Here is a 13764-nt window from a genome sequence, read left to right as displayed (position 1 = left end):
GTATGAAAAAAAGAAAGAAAATCTGGAATCGTTCAGGTTTTTCCCCCCCAAAACTAAACCATTTTTATAAATATAAATGTTTTCTATTATTTTATACATTTCATTTTCTTCCCATCTCTGGCACCCATATAGAGATCTGTATTTGTAGAGATCTGTAATTCTATACCAGCTACAGAGGAAATGAAATACACACACACACACACACACACACACACACACACACACACACACACACACACAAAGAAGGGCCTATTCTTCACTCCACAATCTAGCTTTCCTTTATCCCCATCTTCTTATGCATTTTTCAGGATGCAGTGACCCAGATGAGAAGAAAGGTTTATAGTATGCAGAAAACAAGAAGCGCATGGGAAAATGCCTTCAGTAACCTTTTTTCCCCGTTCCTTTACTTAACTGTGAAAAATGTGTCTGCCCCGGCCTACGATTATTAATTGCTTAGCTGCTATCTTGACATGGACATGCAGCAGAGAATTGCTTCAAAAAATGACATCACAAAGTTTCCAATTTCAAAAAAAAAAAAACCTATAGGAAAAAGTTGTTTTTTTAAAAAAAAAAAACAACAACAAACATCCCATTCCCAATAATAGAAAAGGGAACAAGCCATTGCCATTTCAGTCCTACAATCTGGGAACTTGCTGAGATTTAACTCGTTCTGTCTTGCATCCCTATCCAGCAGACTCCTTAGTTTATTTAAGGCTCCCTGCTGCAGTTAATTCTCTAAAAATGTTTCCCAGTAAGTAGTAACAGTTTTAATAGTTACATATTAAGCTGTTTCCTGAAAGTTCAGACTTTTTTTTTTAGACTGACTAGAAATTGACACATGAATAGATTTAGGGCATCATATCACACAACTCATAAATTGTTTCTAGTGTGTCTTTTCTTTTCTATAATGGCGACTTGAATGTATCCCTGAGCTGTATTGAACCCACATCCTCTGTACATATAAATTGCAAATTAATGCCACAAAGATAATAAAATTTGGAGCACAGTGTAGACCAGGGATGTCAAACTCACAACCTCACGTGACGTGTCGCAATGTATCGCAACTTTTTTGCCATTGCCGGTAATGAGGTGGGCACAGTTTCACTATGATGCATCCAGCCTGTGGGGCGGCAGTTTGACATCCCTGGTGTAGACCCATTTACTCTCATGGCATCAACCTAAATTCAACTTACATAAAGGAATATCTTTTCACACGTGCTCCTTCTGGATGATAGGATTTTATATCCGTTTAGTTCATTCATTTGCTCAGACCATTTGTATACTGTTGACTCAGTAAAGATCCAAGGGGCATAAAGTAAATAAAGGTAAAGGTAAAGGTTCCCCCGCACATGCGTGCTAGTCGTTTCCGACTCTAGGGGCCAGTGCTCATCTCCGTTTCAAAGCCAAAGAGCCAGCGCTTGTCCAAGGACGTCTCCGTGGTCATGTGGCTGGCATGACTAGACACTAAAGGGGCACGGAACGCTGTTACCTTCCCACCGTAGTGGTCCCTATTTTTCTACTTGCATTTTTTATGTGCTTTCGAACTGCTAGGTTGGCAGAAGCTGGGACGAGTAACAGGCGCTCACTCTGTTATGCGGCACTCGAGATTCGACCTGCCAAACTGCCGACCTTTTGATCAACAGGCTCAGCGTCCTAACCCACTGACCCATCGTGTCCCTACTATAAAGTAAATAGAACCAAGTAAAAAGTCCACGTTAGGCATTGTTAATCCCAAATTGCAGCCAGTATGTAACTCATCTATTCATTCCATGTAAAATGAGAGACTCTGTTGCCCATAAAGCTATAACGAGCCACCAATGGAATGACTTTCTTTTCCTAGTGGACCGCCTTCCCCACCTGGCATATGTTTAAATGTCGGATCAGGATTTACCTCTCCTGCCAGCCATTTAAGTTTTAAAAGTTTAGTTAATTTTGAAGGTAGCTTTTAAAACTTCTTCTTCTTCTTCTTCTTCTTCTTCTTCTTCTTCTTCTTCTTCTTCTTCTTCTTCTTCTTCTTATTATTATTATTATTATTATTATTATTATTATTATTATTATTATTATTATTATTATGGTCAGTTGTTTTATCTTTTAAATTTCCGTTTTTAAGTTTGCACATTATTTGAAGACACCCATCACCCATCACTATACACACAAATGGAAGAGAAATATACGTGTCCCAGGATAATGTTGCAGGATCCAATCTGGCTCGGTCAACGGGACCAGAGGTTTCATCTTCTGAGCTTTCAGACTCATGCTAGACCCCGTTCTCAGGGAACTAACGACTCCCTACCGGAATGTGACACAACAAGATAGGCTCCGGCACAAATCTGAAAGCTCAGAAGACTGAAACTCCGGCCCAGATTAAATCTAGCAACACTATGTGCAATTCCACAGGGATGGATAAACCGATACCCATAAATAATGATGGGTTTCCCGTAGCTGGAGCCCATTTTTTCTAGTTAGCAATGCTTCTCTTCATATTGAACCATTCCCAAGATAACATGGCACAGGCTTTTCTCAGTTATGGCCCCTTTATTTTTCAATATATCTCCCAGATGGGCTGAGGTGATAGTAAGCCTATTATCCTTTTGGAATTAGCTTTTCCCCGCCCCCGTTCTCTCCAGTGTTTTAATCTTGTATATGGCTTGTGATCGCTTTTTCCTCATTTTTATATTTTGGGATGAGGTATGCATTTGTTTTCTCCATCTCAAAAAAACAACAAAAAAACCCCCCAATCTCACTTGTTTTTTTTTAAAAAATGAGCAGACATTAAATCTCTTAGAGTGGCTCTTGCTTCAGCCATACGTAAATAAAACTGCTAGGGGCATTAAAAACAGCACTAGGCTCATTAAAAACAGTAGGTTTGCATTACTGGAATGATAAAAAGGACTTTGTCTGAAGCTAGTAAGACATTGACATAAGTGTCACATTAGTCTCTCTGCTTGCATCTGATAAAGATTTTTCCTGCAGGGAAGCATCACAGAAAGGTCTCCTTCTGCTGGTTGAAACTGCTGGTTGAAACAGAAACTAGTCCCCAATTATGGAATTAATATATAGTGCACTTTTGAGTCACTATTACAAGGGAAGATTTCTCCTGAATAGTGTCAGACGAGTCTGTCTGAGGTAGATCAAATAGAGTCTATGCCTGGTGGGGGGGAAAACATCCGTCCTCCATAAAATGGAAAGTTATTGCAAAGATAATCTCATGTCTTTATGGGATTTGAGCTGGAAGAGCAGTTCAATGGATAAGTCATTTTAGGCTGGAAGATTGCACAAGGAATGGCATTTTCTGTTTTGTGATGATGAAACATATGTGCTGCATTCTAGTCAAAGTTCTTATGGTACACAAGAACTTTGAATGCTGGAAGGGATTTTTTTTTTAAAGTTATCGGCTTTTCTGTCATAAAGAATAATACTGGATCTGTTAGAACTTGCAATTCCTTGCCTTTCAATTTCTGCATCCTGAATGAGAAGAAGGCTCTAAGTCAGGGGTGTCAAATTCTCAACGTCATATAAATTACATATAAATTACAAACTAATGCCACAAGGATAATAAAATTTGGAGCACAGTGTAGATCAGGGGTGTCAAACTCACAACATCACATGACGTGTTGCGACGTATCATGACTTTTTTCCCATTGCTGGCAATGGGGTGGCTGCGGTTTCAGTGTGACGCATCCGGCCCGCGGGCTGGCAGTTTGACACCCCTGCTCTAAGTCATCCATTAATAGTGAACCAAGGGATGCTGATAAATCACAAGATGGATATAGCCTCTGAGAAGCCACAACTTTTTACCTTCCCTGTTGGTAATTTTTTTCAAATACTTTGTTTGGAATGATGGACCTAACTCCAGGTCATTCTTCATTCTTGATCAGCATCATCTTGACTCCACTTTTATTAGCATGGAGCTTTTAAAACATGACATTTGCTCTGAAATTTCAAAATTGCATCACCCTGTTCCAATAACTGTGGCGGACTGCTTGAGGCTGCCTCCATCCTTCCTTAAACAAACCCTGAGAACTGTTTATACAGCATGAGCCTAGGTGCAGCCATGATAAACATCTCTTAGGTGAGAAGAATTTAAAAAGGAAGGCTCTTATCATGTTCACCCAGTGAGAGGCTTTTAGCCAAACCAGCTGGAAGTAGATCAGATAAACAGATAGACATATGGAAAGCATGTAGCAGACCTATAGAATAGTGCCATAAAAATCCATAGCTTTTTATGATGCAACCAGTCACTTGTTGATATTTTAAAAATATTATTTTATATTAAAGGAAACGATAGACTGCTTCATGTGAAGGAAATAAATCAATCTTCAACTTAGATTTCTTCAACACTGAAAAATCTAAAGACTTCATTTTTATATTCTGTTGATTTTAATGGGAATGCAATACAAATACATTTTAACTCTTCTATGGAGTATTTTAAATATATTTCACATATATAACTAAATTGTTCATTTTAAAATCATGCCAAGTTTAACCAAACAAATTTAAGCCTATGCCTAACTTTCTTAACATTGATATCCAGATATCAAAATTTTCATCATTCGGAATTGCTCGGGCTCTTACACTTTCATTAATATTAAATATCTCTTTGGCAGCCTCATCCATTTGCTTCATGCATTTTCCTATGTCATGCAAAAATCTGATATATATATATATATATATATATATATATATATATATATATATATATATATATATATGCAAATTATTCAAATTGCTAATAAAGAATTTTGGGAGGCTGAGATGATCATTTCGAACTCTTTATGTTCTCATCAGTCAAAGGGTATGACTGACTGATGAGAACATAAAGAGTTCGAAATGATCATCTCAGCCTCCCAAAATTCTTTATTAGCAATTTGAATAATTTGCACAAATAATGAGCTGTCATAAGTTGACTATATCCTGTGGATAAGCCTTGAGTCAGGCCAAAACAGGAATGAAAGAGTTAATTAGCAAGGTACATTCAAAAAGCCTTGACAAATACTTCACACACACACACACACACACACACACACACACACACACACACATATACATACATACATACACACACACACACACACACACACACACACACACACACACACACATATATATATATATATATATATATATATATATATATATATATATATATATATATATATATATATATATATATATATATATATATATATATATATATATATATATATATATATATATATATATATATATATAATGCTTTTTGGCTTAGGATTCAAAGATGTTTTGTTCTGACAGTCTGTTACGGTCACTCTTGGAATTTTGGACAGTTAAAAAAAGTTTTTGTTTTTAAACACTGTCTCTTTTTTAAAATTATTCCAATTTTTAAATTTTAGATTACAAGTTGTCCATGCTGGCCGTGTTTCAGCTCTAGCCTATTAAAACATGGGTCAGGGGGAAAAAATGAACCCCGTATATTGAAAACAAAGGATTAGAATGGCCTCCTTCTTCTCTTCCACGTTCCTCCTGGACCATCAATGCTATTTCTTCTTTTGATGTTGATGTACAAAACAAGTGCTTTGAATTTTTGCCAAACCGTGGGTGTAAAATTTTCAGCTGGGATACATTCATTTGCCAGCACTGATTTTTCCCTTGAATCTTTCCCTGTATAATTAATTGAAGAGATGCTATTTCTCATTGTGTTCTCCATATTTTAGTTTCCTTTTCTTGATTGTATTCACAATTTCCCTGACTTTATCCATTTTTTGGGAGGGAGGCTTCATTACATTTATTTTCAGTCTATGGTGTTTTAAACCACCTTCTAATAAAGTTGCATTTCATATGCTTCTATTTTCTTGATTGTGACTTGGTTAATTGTTTATACTCCATGCCAAAGAATCAGCAAGACATAATAGTATGCAGTTTCTCAACAAAGTTTCCATCTTAATTTTCTATAGCAAATAAACTTATTTTTTTTTCCAAAATGCTACCATCATCTGTTCAATCTTGTTTTTTTTAATTTCCATAATATGATCTCAGTGACCATTCAAATAAAGTCCAATTATTTATATTGTTTAGCCTCTGCATTTGCTTTCCTATCAGCATAATATTTGGTTTAGATATTTTATTTTTACCAATGACCATTTGTTTATTCCTCTCTGATTTATGGGTATTTTGTACGATTTTTTAATCAACTGATATGTTTGAGTAAGTAAGGTCGGTAAATTTTGCCATTGAATGGTATCAGAATGGACTAGAATTAGTTGTTGGTTATTACACCATTAATGTTTATGCCTTCTTTACATTCTTCTAAAAAAGATTTAAATCTGAGTAGAAATTAAATAGAAAAAGTGATAATGTACACCATTGTCACTATGTAATATGTATGTACGTATATGTATGTATTTTAAATGCCACCCATCTTGCTATCAAGCAACAGCAGGCAGCTTATATATAACATTAAAATATTAAAAGGTAAATTAAAGTTAAAAATAAAAAAGCAAGGAACCAGAACAAATATTTGAATCGGTTTTGTTGCTTTTCCTTTTATTTTATCAACTGCTGTGTGCATCCACTATAAATTCACAATAATGTACTTATCTCTATCATCCATCCTCTAATATCATTCTGTCTAAGCAACATGTTATGTTCTAGTCAGTTCCAGATAATAATATCCTCATGCACATATGTACAATGTTTTTCTAAAATGTGTAATTTTTCTAAAAAGAGGTTGGTTAGTACATCATTCATTCTTCTGATGCTTTCCAAAGCACCAGAAGGCAAGACAAGAAACAATGGTTGGAAACTAACCAAGGAGAGAAGCAACTTAGAACTGAGGAGAAATTTCTTGATTATTATTGCTACTCCATATTGCTATACCCATTATTATTATGGGTGGGTAATCTATAGTTAGATTTGCAGTCTAAAATTGGTGAAAACTTAATAATTCAAGTATTAACCAAATACCTAAGAAAGATTAAGGTAGCATCAATGAATACAGGTAATCCTCGACTTACAACAGTTCATTTAGTGACTGTTCAAAGTTACAACGCCACTGAAAAAAGTGACTTATGACTGTTTTTCACACTTACGACCGTTGCTGCATCCTCGTGGTCACATGATCAAAATTCAGACACTTAGCAAACTGGATCACGTTTATGATGGCTGCTGTGTTCTGGGGGGGGGTTCATGTGTTTAGCTTTTGCAAACTTCAGACAAGCAAAGTCAAAGGGGAAGCCATATGCATTTAACAACCATGTTTCTAACTTAATGAATGTGGCAAGAAGAGTTGTAAAATGGGGCAAAACTCACTTAACAAATGTTTCACTGAGCGGCATAAGTTTTGGGCTCAATTGTAGTCATAACCCAAGGGGGATTACCTGTATAGGCAGTTCAACCAGGATTGTGTTTTGTAAAATCCCAGCTGCCAGTTCTTTAGGTGGTATTGGCCCTCATTCACTCTGAATTCTTCCCAAGGATCTAGAGCAGGGGTCTTCAAACTTGGCCCTTTTATGACTTGTGGACTTTAACTCCCAGAATTCCTCAGCCAGCTTTGCTGGCTGAGGACTTCTGGGAGCTGAAGTCCACAAGTCATAAAAGGGCCAAGTTTGAAGACCCCTGATCTAGAGTGTCCTAATGCGTTGGGATAGTATATGTGCAGATCGAAGCAGCGTGGCCTTTTGCAGTTGACAGATGGAGATTTTGTCAATGCACAGATTTTCTAAGTAATGTCCAAGATTTTTCATATGGTACCCACTGGGACTACAACAGCTGGTTTATGCCATAACCTTTCTATATCAACTTCTCCAGATCTTGATATTTTGTGATCTTCTCCACCTTTTTATCTTCTATTCTACAACTTCCTGCTATTGCCACATCAATTATCCGCACTTTCTTCTTCTCAACCACAGTTAAATCGGGTGTGTGATGAGTCAAATTTGTATTTGGAAATCCCACAATATTTTAACCTGCTCATTTTCTCTCAATTTTTAAAAAAAGTATGGTTCTCACTATTTTTTCAGTACTGGCATATGATAGTTGTGACAACATTCCAATGAATCATTTTGGTAAGACTGGCTTATGTCATTGTTTATAATCAGTTTGTGTGATGTTGTTGTGCAATTATTAGTATTACCAGAATAATGTATTCCACCACCACATATCGTGTCTACTTGCTCCCATCCTCTCCGACATGTTTCGCTTATTCCTAGGATAATTATTTGCAATTGGGCCATCTCTTTCCCCAGTCAAGCCTTCCATACACTGTTTTAACATTCCAGGTTGCAGTCTTCAGGGCTCATGGAAGATCCTCAGCATTCTCTCACAAACTAAAGTCTACTATTTTCAATGATGATTTGCCTGGGAAAATGTAATACAGCTGTTTTCTCTTGCCTTCTGCATTGCTGTTGCTTAATTGAATTTAATTTAATTTGATTTGGTTTAATTTAATTATTTTTTATTTTATTCTGTTTTATTATTTATTATTTTAGTTTTTTATTTCATCCCCACCATTGTATATGCCATTACTACTCTTGTGGAACTTGTAAGAGGCTATTAATAGAGCAGCACAACTTACCTGGTCAGAAAATTGTCCTTGGAGATATATACCTTTTGGTCAGTCAGTGACATTCTTCACACCTTACTGTGCTTTTTTGTGTGTTACTCTGCTAATGCAATGTGTTAATGTGCTCAATCCTGCTTAAGTCGTGACTCATTGCTCACAAGCTTATGCTGCTTCGCTTTATCTGTAGCTACCACAACATCTTCAGACCAGTAACTGTGCTGGTAGTCCTCAACTTACAACTACAATTGAGCCCAACATTCCTGTTGCTAAGTGAGACATTGGTTAGGTGAGTTTTGCCCCATTTTACGACCTTTCTTGTCACCATTGTTAAGTGAATGGCTGTGGCTGTTAAATTAGTAAAACGGTTGTGAAGTGAATCTGGCTTCCCCACTGACTTTGCTTGTCCAAAGGTTGCAAAAGGGGATCACGTGACCCCCGGGCCACTGCAACCATCAAAAATATGAGTCACTTGCCAAGCTCCTGAATTTGGATCACATGACCATAGGGACACAGCAACAGTTTCAAGTGTGACAAACAGTCATAGGTCACTTTTTTCCATAGACATCTCTGAAGCCTTACCAAGACAATTGCAGGGCCTAATCCAGGCAGTTGCCAGGAATGAAGACTGACATGAAGACACACATATTATTTAAAAAGTGTCAATAAGTGTCAGTAACAAATGCGAAAGGTAGAAATTACCTTTCAGATCTGCTATTTAAGAACAGTTTATGCTTTTTAGGCATTATTTACAGAATCTTGGGAAGTTATTGAAAAGTTTTATAAAAAGTACGATATTATTAGAAAATAAAAGAAATGGTAAAGTCAACCCACATCTGTAGGATCCTGGTTTAAAGAAGATGGCAATAGAGTTTCCTCCTCTGTCTCTCCCTCCCTCCCTCCCTCCCCCCCCCTCTCTCTCTCTCTCTTTCTTTCTTTCTTTCTTTCTTTCTTTTCCTTCCTTCCTTCCTTCCTTCCTTCCTTCCTTCCTTCCTTCCTTCCTTCCTTCCTTCCTTCCTTCCTTCCTTCCTTCCTTCCTTCCTTCCTTCCTGAATATTTTATATGTGGTCTTTCCAGTGCTTTTTTTGTAAAAGAAAAAGGTGCCGGAATTCACACATGTCATACAACCTGCCTTGCCTACCCTACAAGGTTCCATCCAAAAAAAGGTGCCGGAACTCCGTTCTGAGCGTTCTATGACAAAAAAAGCCCTGGGTCTTTCCCAGTATAGATAGATATTGCCAGAAAAATTGCCTTATGAACATTTCTGTACGGTTTTCATGTTGCTGTATATATACTGTACAAGTGAGATAGGTTAGGTTGAGAGAAATAATGACTAAGTCATGATTGGATGATAAACTTTGTCACTGATTTGATATTTGAATTAGATCTCTGTGGTCTAAATGTAACATTTTGGTAACAATACTAGGTTGTGCTTTTTTTCTTTCAGAGCAACTGGCTTATATTTTCATACTGATATTAACTGTAAAGCATTTCAGATATTTGTCATTCCTAAGGACAGTTCATTAAGAAATGTGACTGTCTTGTAAGACTCAGGTTCAGGGGAAACCCCTCTGAAATCCATTAGTAAACTCACTAAGTTGAAATTTAGCCATCTCTGTATCTTCTTATGTAAGTGAATGTACTGCTCTTTTCTATAATTTTATTTTATTTATTCATATTTGCTTTGAGTATTTCAAATCAAACACTGCCTTGAATGTTTTAACAGACAGTAAGCAACAAATGGCCAAACTCACACCAGAAAACCAATGTCCGCAATTAATTTCTTATTATGGAGCTTGTGTGAAAATAATATATTGGCAGAGAGACATATTTTTCCACACTTTAATTTTCCCTCCTTAATTCCTGAAAGGTTAATTGCTGTTTAACTAGAAACTTTACTCTGAGTTTGAGTACAATTAAGTAAGCTAACCCCACTCAAGTCACAGACAGAAGTGGAAATCTTCCTGTCACATAGCTGCCCTTGGCTGATTCCAGTAATGTCCTCTTGAGAAATCAAAGCTTTAACAAGAAATCTGGGGCTCACTTAGATGTTTTATTGCACCATCCCACAATTACATACAGGCCAAGAGCCATTTCTAACAAAGTTGGAATCATATAGTATTTCTCTGAATGCCCTCAAAGCCTTTTTGATTGCTTTGCCTGGTATATGAGTTTTTTAAAAAGAGGATAAAAGAGATAGAGGTTTTTTTCCCCTTGGCATATTTACTATATTAAAGGATTTCCTGTTTGGACTAAGAATTTTTGGCAAGGGATACTCCAAGTTGGAGTATAAAGTCTTGGTCATGGGACCTTGTAGATGGTGGAAGCAGCTCCACATCATAGGTACTATTTCAGCTTCAGTTTCCTGGGTTGTAAGGCCAGGACTAGTTTAAAACCATTGGGATTTGATTAATTTTTTGTGTCACTTTAGCATGACCTTGTTTGAGAGGCAGGCTGGAAGAAAAAAGGGTCAAGAATGCATGTTATGGTATTACATTTAACCCAGTTAATCATTTAATCAGCTCTTGCTAATAAAACCAACTTCTTCTGGTTTTTTTTTTTAAAAAAAGCTTCTAGAAAATGTTAAGTGCTTGCATTAAAATGTGCAGCAGGACTGGTAAATCATCTCCACAGCAGGGTGCATGTGCGTCTATGTGTGTGTGTGTGTGTGTGTGTGTGTGTGTGTGTGTGTGTGTGCATAGGTGTCACAGTTTGAACAATTCTCTGCTTCCAGGAGAAAAACAGCTACTTTTGTTTAATGCTGGCCAACATTTTGGTTAATAATTGGAATCTGACAAAGGGTGTGATGTTACTTGTGCTATAATTTCTTGGTGGCCCAGGGAGTGAGAAGAAAGAATATAAGGGTTCACTATTCATAAATTAAGGGACGTGGCGGCTCAGTGGGTTGGGATGCTGAGCTTGTTGATCAGAAGGTTGGCAGTTTGGCAGGTCAAACTCCGAGTGCCGTGTAGCAGAGTGAGCGCCTGTTACTCTTCCCAGGTTCTGCCAACCTAGCAGTTCGAAAGCACGTAAAAATGCAAGTAGAAAAATAGGGACCACTACGGTGGGAAGGTAACAGCGTTCCATGTGCCTTTGGCGTCTAGTCATGCCAGCCACATGATCACGGAGACGTCCTCGGACAAGCGCTGGCTTTTTGGCTTTGAAACAGAGATGAACACCGGCCTCTAGAGTTGGAAACGACTAGCATGCATGTGCGGGGGGAACCTTTACCTTTACCTTATTCATAAATTGACCTCTTCATTAGCATACACATAAAATATTAAGGGAAGTGGATTTAAACAACAGAAAGCCTAGCTGTGTTTAATCTTTTTTTACTTAACCATTTTTATGTGATTTCAAGAAAAGGGCAGAGGGAGCAAGAACCGATGGAGACTCTCAGTCTATTCACGTTTACTGACTTCAGCAAAGCTTGCATCTAACTGGTTGCAGCTTTAGATAAGTATGACCAAGCTCAAAGAATGAGGCTTGGAACAGTATTCTGGTATGGTGATGTATTAAATGCTGGAATGAGGATCTGTTATGTGGCAATCTTCACACAATCTACTCAGAGATAAAAATGCCAGTACTGAATATGTCAGGTTAAAAGCATGGGGACTAAAGGTGAGACATTTCTTATACTGAAATCCAAAAGCTGGTCAGGTTTGTGGGTCAAGATCTCACAACTGACGCAAACTGAGATATGGTGGAGGCCCAAACAATGTGCAATATCACTCATGCAATTTGCTCTTACTTTGATAACTTCTTAAAAAGTAGAAAACCATACTGGGGCAATAATCAAAACGCTACTGAAGGGTAAAACTTAAACTTACATCCTTCCCCATTCCTGGAGAGAGTCTAGACCACATTGATGAGTCGTTGTCTTGTCTGTCTGTCTGTCTGTCATCTCTATCATCTCTCTCTCTCTCTGTAAACACACACACAGACACACACATAAGGTTAAATGCACATGAAGCAAAGGGCTTTTATTCTCATAGAACGCTCAGAACGGAGTTCCAGCACCTTTTTTGGATGGAACCTTGTAGGGTAGGCAAGGTGGGTTGTATGACATGTGTGAGTTCCGGCACCTTTTTCTTTTACAAAAAAAGCACTGATGAAGCATGTAAGAGAATGCATACAGAGATACATAACACATACTTAGAAACATATTACTAAGGATATCCATTATACCTATCGTTGTGTATGCGTTTATGTGTATCAGAGCTCCTGGGGAAGTTAGTGATATGTGCGGAAACTCTTGTGTTCAATTATTAATGCAGGCCCTTCGAGTATCAGTTAAAGAACAATCTTACATATTTTGAAATAAAACCTCCATGCCATTACTTCTCTTCTGGAAGGCTTATTTTGCATGTACTTTCCCTGTGCTTTAATAGCCTGATGTGCAGATAGGGAAAGCTTTTTCTGTCCATTTGTCTGCATGCCAGGAATAGCTTCCTTTGCTAAAACTCTTTGCAGTGGGCTGCTTTTCAAGGTACAGGAGCAATGCCAATTTAAAAAAGAAAAAGAAAGAAAGAAAAGTTGGAAACTGACATTCTCCAGATGTATTAATGGAAAAATGCCTAAATACATACTGACACTCTGGCCCTTTTTTGAAAAGGCCTTGGGATCTTTTCTTCCCTTTTTTTTATTTTCTTTCATGCCTTGGTAAACATTCAGTGCAAATTTTCAGTCTGAAGAGAAATATCTCCGCTTTGTGTGTGTGTGTGTGTGTGTAAACGAGTCATATGGTTTCAAGAATGGTGTTCGTTTCAGTCGATGAGAAGTCCCAGAATGAAAATAAACAATAAAGCCGTGTTTTAAAATATTATTTATTATTTACTATTTAATTGATCTCAAAGCAACAAGGATAATGGGATAACAAATGAACTAGCCTTTTCTCCCTTTCCTTTCTCCCTTGCTTTCTCTTGTAATGACAAAAGGCAAACATGGCTAATGTCCCAGACTCGCTCGAGATAACTTTATGTCTACCCGACAGAGTTAGTACTTGTGAAATAGGAATTTGAATCTTGGCCCAGGAAACATATCTAAACAAAGTTTCCTAAAATGTGATAAATTATTTATGAGCCTAAACAAAAATACATATAATTTGACCTAGACTGAATGAATGGCATTCTGAAAAACCAGTTTAATAGAATGGAGTGATGACTAAACAACTGAACAAAAATGATAATGATCTCCAGTTTAATGAAAAGAAGGGATGGTGTGACATG

This window comes from Vipera berus (genome assembly GCF_964194415.1).
Source record: "Vipera berus genome assembly, chromosome: 1".
NCBI classification, from domain to species: Eukaryota; Metazoa; Chordata; class Lepidosauria; order Squamata; family Viperidae; genus Vipera; species Vipera berus.
This window is presented reverse-complemented; position numbering follows the sequence as displayed.